This window comes from Peromyscus leucopus, chromosome 15, assembly GCF_004664715.2.
Source record: "Peromyscus leucopus breed LL Stock chromosome 15, UCI_PerLeu_2.1, whole genome shotgun sequence".
Taxonomy (NCBI): domain Eukaryota; kingdom Metazoa; phylum Chordata; class Mammalia; order Rodentia; family Cricetidae; genus Peromyscus; species Peromyscus leucopus.
The window spans coordinates 255,040-267,207 of NC_051076.1; positions in this window are offsets into that span (position 1 = coordinate 255,040).

Here is a 12,168-nt window from a genome sequence, read left to right on the forward strand (position 1 = left end):
CCCATTCCATCCCTGTTCTTATGTTCTCATCCCCCATCCCCTCTCCTCTATGGTCCCCAGTTTACTCAGGAGATCTCATCTATTTCTCCGTCCCAGGGTGATCCATGCATCCCTCTTAGGGTCCTCCTTGTTAGCTAGCTTCTCTAGAGCTATAGGTTGTAGTCTGGCTATTCTTTGCTTTACATCTACTATCCACTTATGAGTGAGTACCTACCATGTTTGTCTTTCTGAGTCTGGGTTACCTCATTCAGGATGATATTTTCTAGTTCTATCCATTTGCCTGCAAATTTCATGATGTCATTGTTTTTAACAGGTGAGTAATACTTCATTGTGTTATTGTGCCACAGTTTCTTGACCCATTCTTCAGATGAGGGGCATCCAGGTTGTTTCCATGTTCTCACTATTATGAATAATGCTTCTGTGAACATTGTTGAGCAAGTATCATTGTGGTATGATTGAGCATCCCTTGGGTATATGCCCAAGAGTGGTATCATTGGGTCTTAAGGTAGATTGATTCTCAATTTTCTGAGAAGTTGCTGTACTGATTTCCTAAGTGGCTATATAAGTTTGTACTCCCACCAGCAGTGGAGGAGAGTTCTCCTTACTCCACATCCTCTCCAACATAAGCTGTCCTAAGTGTTTTTGCTCTTAGCCATTCTGACAAGAGTAAGATGGCGTCTCAGAGTTGTTTTGATTTGCATTTCCTTGATAACTAAGGATGTTGAGCAATTCCTTAAATGTCTTTTGGCCATTTGAGATTCTTCTGTTGAGAATTCTCTGTTTAGTTCTGTAGCCCACTTTTTAATTGGATTGTTTGGTATTTTGATGTCTAATTTCTTGAGTTCTTTATATATTTTGGATATATATATCCAAATCCTCTGTCAGATGTGGTGTTGATGAAGATCTTTTCCCATTCCTTATGCTGTAGTTTTATCTTATTTTCTGTGTCCTTTCCCTTACAGAAGCTTCTCAGTTTCAGGAGATCCCATTTTTAATTGTTAGTCTTGTGTCTGTGATACTGGTGTTATATTTAGGAAGTGGTCTCCTGTGTCAATGCATATAAGGCTGTTGTTGGATCCTAACGACTCTCTCAGGGGAGAGGGTGAGAACGCATGGTGTCAATGGCATAGACACTGAGAATCAGTTGAAAGCAAATAACTAATTTGTTTATTCAGTAACAGGGAAGGCCTTATATACCCTCCTCCCAGCACCCAGTCTGCGTGGTCACCCCTCACTGGCTGGGCATGATCAGAAACTCTGACTTTAATCAGGAACTCTGACAGTGACTGGTGCAAGGCCCTCAGGCAGACTTTGAACCGTCAGGATCTCTGACAGTGGCCAGGAACTCTGACAGCACATGTTGCTAGGCCTTCAGGCAGACTCTAGGTTGGCTCATAAGGAAGTATATTATATACTTTCGCAACTGGTCTGAGCCAGTTTCCTCAATCCTATAGGCCTGTTTTACTACACAAGGTTACTTCTCACTTTCTCTCCTATAAAGTTTAGTGTAACTGGATTTATGTTGAGATCTTTGATCCACTTGGACTTGAGTTTTGTGCATGGTGATAGATATGGATCTATTTGCAATCTTCTACATGGTGACATCCAGTTATGCCAGCACCATTTGTTGAAGATGCTTTCTTTTTTCCATTGTACAATTTTAGCTTCTCTGTCAAAAATCAGGTGTTCATAGGTGTGTGGATTTATGTTAGGGTCTTCAGTTCGATTGGTTCACATGTCAGTTTTTATGCCAGTACCAAGCTGTTTTTATTACTATAGCTTTATGGTAAAGCTTGAGGTCAGGGATGGTGATGTTGCTTTACTGTACAAGATTGTTTTAGCTATCCTGGGTTTTTTGTTTTTCCATATGAAGTTAAGTATTGTTCTTCTGAGGTCTGTGAAGAATTGTGTTGGGATTTTGATGAGGGTTGTGTTGAATCTATAGATTGCTTTTGGTAAGATTGCCATTTTTATTATGTTGGTTCTATCTATTCATGAGCATGGGAGATCTTTCCATTTTCCGATATCTCCTTCAATTTTTTTCTTCAAAGACTTAATATTCTTGTCATACAGTTCTTTCACTTGCTTAGCAAGAGTTACCCCCAAAGTATTTTATATTATGTGTGGCTATTGTAAAGGATGATGTCTCTCTGATTTCCTTCTCAGCCCCTTTTTCATTTGTATATAGGAGGGCTACTTTTTTTTTAAAAAAAAGATAATTGTATCCCTCCACATTACTGAAGGTGTTTATTAACTGTAGGAGTTCCCTGGTGGAATTTTTGGGGTCACTTGTGTATACTATCATATCATCAGCAAATAGTGAAAGTTTGACTTCTTCCCTTCCAATTTCTATCCCCTTGATCTGCTTTTATTGTCTTATTGTTCTAGCTAGAACTTTGAATACTATATTAAATATATATGGAGAGAGTGGACAGCTTTGTCTTGTTCCTGATTTTAGTGGAATCATTTTGAGTTTCTCTCCACTTAATTTGATGTTGGTTTTTGGCTTGCTATAAATTGCCTTTATTATATTTAGGTATGTTCCTTGTGTTTCTCATCTCTCCAAGACCTTTATCATGAAGGGGTATTGAATTTTGTCAAAGGATTTTCCAGCATCTAATGAGATGATTATGTCATTTTTTTCTTCCAGTTTGTTTATATGGTGTATTACATTGAAATATTTTCATATGTTGAGACATTTCATACATCTCTGGGATGAAGCCTACTTGATCATGGTTGATTTTTTTTATTTGTTCTTGGATTCAGTTTGCCAGTATTTTATTGAGTATTTTTGCATCAATGTTCATGAGGGGGATTGGTCTGTAATTCTCTTTCTTGGTTGCATTTTTGTGTAGTTTGGGTATCAGGGTAACTGTAGCCTCATGAAAAGAGTTTGGCAATGTTCCTTCTGTTTCTATTGTGTGGAACAATTTGAAGAGTATTGGTATTAGCTCTTCTTTAAAATTTTGGTACAATTCTGTGCAGAAGCCATCTGGTCCTGGGGTTTTTTTTTTTTTTTTTTTTTTTTTTTTGTTTTTTGTTTTTTGTTTTTTTTGACTGTTTCTATTTCCTTAGGGGTTATAGTCCTATTTAAATTATTTATCTGGTCTTGATTTAATTTTAGTATGTGGTATCTATCCAGAAAATTGTCAATTTGTTTTAGATTTTTCCAGTTTTGTAGAGTACAAGTTTTTGAAGTATGACCTGATGATTCTCTGAATTTCCTCATTGTCTCCTTTTTCCTTTCTGATTTTGTTAATTTGAATGTTCTCTCTCTGCCTTTTGGTTAGTTTGGATAAAGGTTTGTCTATCTTGTTGATTTTCTTAAAGAACCAACTCTTTGTTTCATTGATTCTTTGTATTGTTTCTTTGTTTCTATTTTTACTGATTTTAGTTCTCAATTTGATTATTCATGGCATCTATTCTTCCTGAGTGAGTTTGCTTTTTTTGTTCTAGAGCTTTCAGGTGTGCTGTTAAGTCACTACTGTGAGATTTCTCCAACTTATTTATGTGGGCATTTAGTGCTATTAATTTTCCTCTTAACAGTGCTTTCATAGTGTCCCATAAGTCTGGGTATGTGGTACATTCATTTTCATTGAATTCTAGGAAGTCTTTAATTTCTTTATTTCTTCCTTGACACATCGGTGATTCAGTTGGGCATTATTCCATTTCCATGATTTTGTAGGCTTTCTGTAGTTTGTAGTGTTGAGTTCTAACTTTAAGCCATGGTGATCTGATAGAGTACAGGGAGTCATTCTATTTTTTTTTTTTTTTGTATCTGATGAGATTTGCTTTGTGACTGAGCATGTGATCAATTTTAGAGAAGGTTCTATGGGGTACTAAGAAGAAGGTATATTCTTTTGTGTTAGGGTGGAATGTTCTGTAGATATCTATTAAGTCCATCTTAGTCATAACATCTGTTAGACCCCTTATTTCTCTGTTATATTTCTGTCTAGCAAATCTGTCCAGTAGTGAGAGTGGGGTGTTGAAGTCTCCCACTATTAATGTGTGGGGTTTGATGTGCAATTTAAGCTTTACCAATGTTTCTTTTACATATGTAGGTGCATTTGTATTTGTATCATAAATGTTCAGAATTGAGACTTCATCTTGATAGATTTTTCCTGTGATGAATATGTAATATCCTTCCTGATCTCTTTTGATTGATTTTTAGTTTGAAGTCTATTTTGTCAGATAAAAGAATAGGTACACCAGCTTGCTTCTTAAGTCCATTTGATTGGAAAGTCTTTTCCCAACCATTTACTCTGCAGTATTATCTGTCTTTGAAGGTGTGTTTTTGTATGCAGCAGAAGGATGGATCCTGTTTTTGTATCCATTCTGTTAGCCTGTGTCTTTTTATAGGTGAATTGAGTCCATTGATATTAAGGGATATTAATGACCCGTGATTGTTAATTCATGTAATTTTTTGATGGTTGTGTGTGTGTGTGTGTGTGTGTGTGTGTGTGTGTGTGTGTGTATTTCCCTTCTTTGGGATTTGATGCTGTGGAATTATCAATGTTTGTGTTTTCATGGGTGCATATAACTTCCTTAGGTTGGAATTTTCCTTCTCTAGAACTGGATTTGTGGATAGGTATTGTTTAAATCTGATTTTATCTTGGAATATCTTGTGTACTCTGTCTATGGTGATTGAAAGTTTTGTTGGTATAGAGGTCTGGGTTGGCATCTGTGGTCTCTTTGTGTCTGCATAATGTCTGTCCAGGACCTTCTAGCATTCAGAGTCTCCATTGAGTAGTCTGGTGTTATCCTGATGGGTCTGCCATTGTAAGTCACTTGGTCTTTTTCCTTTGCAGTTTTTAATATTCTTTCTTTATTCTGTATTTTTAGTGGTTTGATTATGTGGAGAGTATGTAGTCTATTTGCTGTTCTGTAAGCTTCTTGTATCTTTATAGGCATTTCCTTCTTTAGGTTGGGAAAATTTTCTTTTATGATTTTGTTGAATATATTTTCTGTGCCTTTGAGCTGGTATTATCCTTCTGTCCCTATTATTCCTAGGTTTGGCCTCTTCATAGTTTCCCAGATTTCCTGAATGTTTGTGTTGTGACTTTTTGGCTTCAGTGTTTTCTTTGACTGATGAATCTATTTCTCTGTTGTATCTTCCACACCAGAGTCTCTCTTTCATCTCTTGTATTCTGTTGGTTATGCTTGCATCTGTAGTTCCTGTTCATTTACTCAGTTTTTTATTTCCAGCATTCCCTAGGTTTATGTCTTCTTCATTGCTTCTATTTCAATTTTCAGATCTTGAACTGTTTCCTTTACCTGTTTGATTGCTTTTTCTTGGCTTTCTTTAAGAGACATTAATTTCTTCAATTTTTTGTTTGTCTTTTCCTCTATCTCTTTAAGGGAAAATTTTTATTTCCTCTTTGAAAGCTTCTATCATCTTCATAATGTCACTTTAAAGGTCGTTTTCTTCTGCTTCTTCTATGTTGTGATGTTCAGATCTTGCTGTTGTAGACCCACTAGGTTCTGGTGGTGCCATATTGCTCTTTATGGTGTTGTATATTCTTGCACTGGCGTCTACCCACCTCTTCCTCCAATAGGTGTAAGAGGTGTCTGTGTCTGAGGGAGCTGCTCTTGGTCCAATTCGTGCTGGCTGTTTCATTGTCTCAGGGGGCTGCTCTTGGTCCAATCAGTGCTCTTGGCCCAATCAGAGCTCTGGTAGATTCTGTGTCTCAGAGAGCCACTGAGGTTGCAGGGGAATGGGTGGGACTGGGGGAGGGAGTGGGTTTTATAGATTGCACAGTCGGATATGAGGTGTTGGTGGGAGGCCTGCCCACAGGAGTCTTCCCTGCTGGGGCAGCAATGGGTGGTGGTGTTGGGGCACAGGTTATGCCCCAGTGCCTAGATCCTAGAGACAGGACTCTCTGGCTGGGAGGAAGGCCACACCTCTAAATCCTTTCCAAAGTGTTCCACAAACTGTAGACCAAGCATTCAAATATATGAGTCTTCAAGGGCCATTCTCATTCAGACTACCACATTTAACTCCTTAGCTCCCATCGGCTTGCAGTTGTATCATAATGCAAAATGTATGTGTACAACTTCAAAAGTCTCCATAGTCTTTCACAGTCTCAACCGTTTAAAAGTCCAAAGACCAACATCTCTTCTGAGACTCAAGGAAATCTGTTAATTGTAACTTCGTACAAAATCAAAACCCAAGTTATATACTTTCAGCATACAATTGCACAGAATATACATTGCCATTCCAAAAAGGAAAACTAGGAGCATAATGAGGAAATACTGGACCAAAGCAAGACAAAAACCCAGTAGAGCCAACTTTAAATCCTGTAGCTATATCTCGGTGTCAAAGGGGTTGGATGGCTCTGCCCGTCCATCTTTGCCGTCTGCAACATACTTCTCTCTGTTCTGGTTCCATTCTCTGTCTTCAGCCGTCTTTGGTAGATATCTCACGGCTCTGGTATCTCCAGCCTCTTGGGGTCTTTAATGAAGTCCAGGTTTCATTTTCAGAGCTTCACCCAAAGGCCTTTCTGGGCCTCCATGCAGGCATCCCTCTGCCACATGTCTGGCTTTAGTGGCTTTCCTTACCATGGAGGAAGATTCCTCAACCCTTTAATTCCTGTTTCTTTCATGACTCTAAAGCCAGAACTATCTGCCAAGTTCTGCTGATTGGGATGAAACCTGGCCCCTCCTTGAATAATATTAGCATAAGCTTTGATATGTTGATGATCTTTAGGAACAGATAATTCCTTAGGTCTGTTCATTTTGCAGGTTATAGGATTAACTGGGTGGGGTTGCACCCTGAGGGCACCACTCTATTTCATTTCTCCTCACCCATGTTAGCACACACCATGGTGCCAACCTTAAGTTCTCTGGTGCTCTTTTTATCCCCAAACTGCACATTTTGCCCCACTTGTTCTTTTTTTATTGCAGACCTGAATGAGTGAACACTAATAACCACCTGACAGAGTCAATAGTAGGTTGTCTTGAAATCTCCTCTGCCTTTGAAAGTGGTCCAAAACTCTTCAATTTAGCCTCAGGCAGATTCTTAGAACAAGAACAAAAAGTGACCACATTCTTAAAAAAAAAAAAAAAAATCATTAGAATGGTCTCCGTCTAGCCTGACCACAATTACTATTTCCCTCTGAAATGTCTTGAGCTGAGCCTCCATAAACCACATTATTCTTGTGAGACCAAAATGAGCCATCTTAGAAATAAGACCAAAATGCTTTTACCCTAAAACTAAGGCCTAAGATTTCTCCTTTTAGGTACAGGCCATGAGTTACTAGATACTGAAATCAGTCAGTCCAGATTCCAGAAAACAGGAAGTATAAAAGTACAGAGTCACAAGGTACTCAAGGTAATGACTGCTGGACTATGGAGTGTCCTCTCCCTGGTTCCCTAGGTAACTGTTTGACCAAAGAATGTTCCAATTCTGGTTTCCAGGGTAACTGACCACAGAAGTGTCCCCACCTGAGGGCAGCCAATGAGAGATGGTGGCGGGCAACCACTCCTTTAGAAGTGAGATTAAGCCAGGATTTCTAGAAAGCCCATAGAAGTGAGCCAATCAGAATTGTACCCGTACTAGCACCCCTAAATGATGTAACCTTGTGGTTTTTGCCTTTAAAACCTGAGCTTGCAGAGAGGTGGGCACTTCCTCCAGTCTCCACTGTGTTGGATCTGTTGGACGAAATCCCTGCCTAGGCTTGTCTTGCTCTTTTGGATATCCCCGAATTAAACCTTGCTTTTGCATTCCAGCATGCTGGTCTTTGTTGGTCTCTCTGGGGGTCACGATCTGGGCACAACAATTCTCAGCACTACTGTCTTCTACTGTCTTACAGAATGTAACTACTTTCCTAGTTCACTATCCTAAAGTCTATACATTCCTCAAAAAAACTAGTATGATCAAAACTTTCACAGCAATAGTCCACTTTCTGGTACCAATTTCTGTCTTAGTTACTTTTCTATTGCTGTGACAAAACTCCATGTCCAAGGCAACTTTTAAAGAAAGCATCTAATCTGGGGGCTCACCATTCCAGAGGTGAGCCATGACTTACATATTGAGGAGCATGTCAGCAGACAGGCAGGTATAATGCTGGAGCAGTAGCTGAGAGCTTACATGTTAAGAAAACAACCACAAGGCAGGGGGAGGGAGAGAGAGAGAGAGAGAGAGAGAGAGAGAGAGAGAGAGAGAGAGAGATCTGAAACTGATGTGGGCTTTTGATCTCAAAGACCAACCCCACTGTCACACCTCATCCAACAAGGCCACACCTCCTACTACTTCTCATACAGTTTCGGCAACAGTGGCTCAATCCTTTAAACACACAATCAGGAGGGGGGCGCTCTCTTTCAGACCTCCACAGGCTGTAACCCCCCATTTTGACGTGGTAACTGTCCTGGCTCATTTTATGTCAACTCGACATTCACTAGAGCTATTTGAGAAGATAGAATCACAGTTGGGAAAATGCCTCCATAAGACTGGTGTATAGGCAAGTCTGTGGTTGTGTGTCTTCATTAATGACTGATGTGGGAGGGCCCAGCCTACTGTGGAGGCTGGTGTCACTCCTGGGCAGGCTAAGCAAGAGATGACAAACAAGCCAGTAAGCAGCACCTCCATGGCTTCTGCCTCAGTTCCTGCTTCCATGTTTCTGACTTGAGTTGCAGACATAACTTCCTTCAACGAAGAACTGTGATGTGGAAATATAAAATGAAACAAATACTTTCTTCCTCAAGCTGCTTTTGGTCATGGTGTTTTATGACAGTAATAGAAACCTAAGTAAGATATAAATGTGTATCGTGTGTCATTGTTGGAAGTGTGTGGTTTCCTGAGGCACAGCCTGGTAACCACCGTTTTGAATACTATTAAGTTAGAATAGGCTAGTGCCTGATTTCAACAGTCACCAAGTTTGCTGCTCTCCACAACAAGAGGTGAACCAGAAGGAAGCATCAAATGAGGTGATGGTGGTGGCAGCAGTGGTGATGGTGTGTGTGTGTGTGTGTGTGTGTGTGTGTGTGTGTATGTGTGTGTAGGAGTGCATGTAGAAGTCAGAGGACTACCTGCAGAATTAGTTATCTCTTTCTAACTTTATGTAGAGTCTAGGGCTGGAACTCAGGTTACCAGACTGGCATAGCAAGTATTCTTGCTGATCCATCCACCACCCCTTAAACGAGTTTATTGGGCATAGTTCTTTAAATGTACAAAAGCTCTACTTATGATACTAGGGGAATTTTTAGTAACTTTAAGATTATTAGAATGGAAGATGCCACCAAGCCCACAGAAGAAATTCATCCTTACAGCTCTGTTTCTCTAGAATGATTCCTATTACCACAGTATTAGCCAGGGATCTCCAGAAAAGCAGAACCAATAGGATGAATATACATCATCAAATGGGATTCATCAGATTGCCTTACACAATATGGGATGGTAGTATGACAATAGTCACCTGTACATGGGAGAGGCTTGGAACCAACCCAGAGTTGTTCAATCCGTTAGGATGGACGCTTCAGGGTCCTAATCTGGTGCTGAAGGATTGGATGATTCCTGGAGAGCTGGAGGTCTTCAGTCCAGTTAAAAGACTAGAGGAGCTGGGCTCTGATGCCAGGAAATGATGGTGGAAGCAGCAGCCTAGAGAAAGAACACTATAACAAAAGTGAAAAAAAGTCTCTTCTAAGCTCAATAAGCAAAATGGACACAGCCAAGGAAAGACCATGAGCATGACAATGTATTAATAGAAGTATTTAAATCTGAAAGGTCAATTGAATAAACTATCAAAAAGGAAAACAAACATGTAAATGAGGTAGGCAAGTATAGGGATAACTTATGTTCCTGGACCTCATTTGTCTTGAGCAACACAGGAATGCACATAGCATCCTGGGACTTTCATCTGCAAGGAGCTGCATACTCACCCCTCTTTAAAGAAAATATTCAGGTCATTCTGACCTATAACTCCCCAGTAACCCTTGCCCTTTTATGACCAAACACATCCCAGAGCAGACTCAGGACTGAGGACTAGGTTGACATCCCAGGCTGAACCATTTTGGAGTGCATGCATAGCAAGGCAAACCATGTTCTCTTGGTGAACTTTTAGGCAAATATTCAACTCTTATGCCTAACCATGTTTCAGTATGTATACAATTAAAATCAGGAAGGTCATGGCCAATGAACAAGAGTGTATATAACACAAAGCCAATCAATCAAAACATCAACTCACATACCAGTCTGCCCCTACCAACCCATTGCTCCTCATCCTAGATGCAAAAAAGGAAACCCTTGTAAGTAATCTGGTGCTCTAGAGCTTCATGCTTATTTGGGGATCATGGCTCCCTTCCAGTGTGACTACTTCATACCTTTGCTTCTGAATAAAATTCTTTGTCATTGTGCTTTGTGTATTCTTCCATTCTTTGAACAGAATGCCAAAACCCTGAAATGACTGGTCCAGACTCTAGTGTTAACATATTTTGCAAGTCAACTAGGAGATAAGAGAATAAATCCTATTTGTGCTGATGCAGATTTCCCTGATCACTCAGCCCCTTTTTCATTCTGATGCCTATAGCTGTGGTGGCCACATGAACATACTAATTTTTTCAGAAAAACCATCATCCTATAACACCCCCCCCCACTGGCCTGGTTTGATGCTCTCCATGAGCTGCTTTACCCACAATAGCCATAGCAATAAGGGGGAAGAAGAAAAGACAGAATATTGTACTATAATACTGTCTGCCCAAAATACGAAATGGGACACACAGATATAGATTCTCAACTATAATACCATTCTCCAATAGATCTTCTATGTAAAGGACAAAGAAAATTGATTAAAATCCCTTAGGTCTGGGTTTTTATGTGGCCTCTAGCAATAGCCTTACATTTACCAAAGAGTTTAGAAAGTCCAGAAGGAAGGGGACTCCCAGCTCTGTCCATGATGTTTGTGGATGATTCCCCTTGAAACCCTTGAAAGGTTAACAAGTCTCAGGGGCAATCACTTACCATCCTCCTCTAATGCTTTACCAACCCAAAAGCTGAGAATGTCATCAGATGGCATCGGAAGCCTCTGAAAGACATTCTTCCACTTGTCAACAACCCACCAACCAGTGTTGATTTAGAATTTTCTTTGTTTCTAATACAAAGAGCTTCATTAAACAGTCACCTCATAGGAACATGGAGTTTGGTAATCAGGACCTAGGTTCCTGGGGTATGGTTACTCATGTTTGACTCCAGAATGAACTACCCCACCTTCCCTTTGTGACAAGAGCTGTGCTTTCACAGTGACAGTTTTCGGTGCTAATGGTGGAGTCCCAGGGAACATTGACCTTCGCTGTCAGTCACCTGGATCGGTGCCAGCACGGTCCCCGTGAGCCCAGCTGTTTGGTATTGTCTCCTCGGGTTCATTGTTTCTTTCTAGAGCTTGGATTGCTCTTGATTTTGGCAATAGTACATGGGTTTAATCTTAGCTGGGCAATAAAATGCAATTTGTTGAATATCTTTTGTGATTCCAAAATAGTTTATTTATTTTTGCTTGTTTTCAGGACATTCAGTTTGATAATTTACTAGCGTTCATATTTTTTTCTGCCACTCATCCAGTATATAACTCATGGAAGGAAAAATGTTTGAAAAAACCCTCTGCTTAGCATTCCTGCTGTTCTTATGATTAATAATTATGTTTATCTATCTTTCAAGTATTAAAAATTGAAAAGGTCTTTGCCAGAGCAATCGCTCAGCAGGTAAAGTGCTCTTTCTGCACCCTGACAACCCGAATTTGACTTCTAGAACTATGGTGATATTGTGTTCGCCAAAATACTGTGTACCCTAATAAACTTATCTGGGGTCAGAGAACAGAACAGCCACTAGATTCAGAGGCCAGAAAATGGTGGCACATATACCTTTAATCCTAGCATTCCGAAGGCAGAAATCCATCTGGATCTCTGTGAGTTCAAAACCACACTGGAAACAGCCAGGCATGGTGACTTGTAGCAGGGTCCTTGCTCTTGTTCCCTTGGAGTGCAGGGGTTAAGTAGGCACACAGCCAAACCACACAGACTCTGGGAGAATGTCAAAACAACAAGCTCAGTTTACTCAGGATTAAGCAAGCCTTATATACCCTCCACTCCACCCTTGGGGGAGGTCTGATGAATATGCATCTGCTGGTGTGACATGGCTGCCTCTCATTGGTCCAGGTCATCTCCAGATCATGTCTCAGCTGC